This window comes from Aplysia californica, unplaced genomic scaffold (assembly GCF_000002075.1).
Source record: "Aplysia californica isolate F4 #8 unplaced genomic scaffold, AplCal3.0 scaffold00133, whole genome shotgun sequence".
Taxonomy (NCBI): Eukaryota; Metazoa; Mollusca; class Gastropoda; order Aplysiida; family Aplysiidae; genus Aplysia; species Aplysia californica.
In genome coordinates, this window is record NW_004797403.1 from 1,368,574 (window position 1) to 1,370,131 (window position 1,558).

The following is a 1,558-nucleotide window of genomic DNA, read 5'->3' on the forward strand; positions in this document are numbered from 1 at the left end:
AAGAAGAAGAAGAAGAAGAAGAAGAAGAAGAAGAAGAAGAAGAAGAAGAAGAAACCTTTTTTATACTGTACTTACCGGAACCATTCTGTGGTGCGTGAGGTCCTTTCTTTTTCCAACACTTGAGATAACGAATTCTTGAGTTGAAAAACTTGGAAATGTTTTACGTCCCCGCTGATACGATGTAGACAATTGTTTGTATTTAAAAAGAAATTAGGTTTATTAAGCTGAAATCGATACCCGGCGAATGGATATCACAAACAAGTTGTGAAACAAAAGTCTTGCAGTTCACAGTTCAAAGATCACACTTTTTTCCCACACAGAAAATGTTCCAAACTATTCCAATGAACACAAGAAATATTCAAATGCACATAAGAATTATTCAGAAGTGCACATTCAAACGAATATCCCCTACAAGCAAAGATTATTTTCCACAAAAACGCTAGAAAATGGCTTCTTTTGGGCTCTTTCTATGACTCGAGGCACGCCGTGTGCAGTGTGCGTTGTGATTGGATAACCCGCTGTGGAGGGCGGGGCTTATGCGCATGTGTCCATCCCGTGTCGAATTGCCGGTTTGGATACATACCCATGTCCTGTTTAGTTTTAGTTAGAGTTTTACGGAACATGCAACACAAATAGGTCATATAGGTGGCCAAGGTTAGAGATTTTACTTACTAGAGTTTAACCTACGGAGAAAAGAAGGATGAGAGTTGAGTACGACAGAAGTTTGATTATTATACAAAAGAAATAAGAATCCATAAAAAGCACCCGCCAACCACGTGGTTGTTTAGATGCTGGACACAAAGGCTTGACCTGTAGCTGTCGTGGGCAGTGGATGGAGTTATATGACTGACCTATATCCACCTCTCAATCTTCTTTTCGGGACTTTGGAGAGGTAGACTGGTGACGTCACATTTCTATCGGCTGCCATTTTGCCTCTCACTTGAAATTTGGCTTTCTGTGTGTTCAATACGGATTTTGTTTAGCGTTAAAGGCCAATTTTTACCAACATATTATTATGGGCAGGGTTTGGGGGTGGAGTGAGTGGGAAAGAAGGAAGTGGGGGAGGAGGAGGGAGGAAGATGTTTTTAGGATTTTGTCTCAGTGCAAGGTCACCTCATTTTATTGCTGTTCATATTGTTGTAGCTATTTTGTTGGGATTGCGGGTAGGGGGGGGTGATTTTTAGTTGTTGGGGTTTATTTGGTGGTGGTGGTGGTGGTGGGGCCTTTTAATTTGTATTGGGTGGGTTGGGGGTGTTTTTGGAGGGGGGTGGAGGGGTGTAACCTTGTTGTTTTCTTGTGTTTGTTGTTGGTTGTGGTGATGTGAGTGGTTAGAAGTCCCGCTGGTAGGTCATGCTTCTGTTCTCTCTCCCTATCTGTGTGTGTGTGTGTGTGTGTGTATGTGTGTGTGTGAGTGTGTGTGTCCGTGAGTCTCTCTCGCTCTCTCTCTCTCTATCTCTGCGTCTCCCCCCCCTCTCTCTCTCTCTCTCTCTCTCTCTCTCTCTTCCTCTCTGTCTGCTTCCCCCCTCTCTCTCTCTCAGCGTCTCTCCTGCGACCTCTC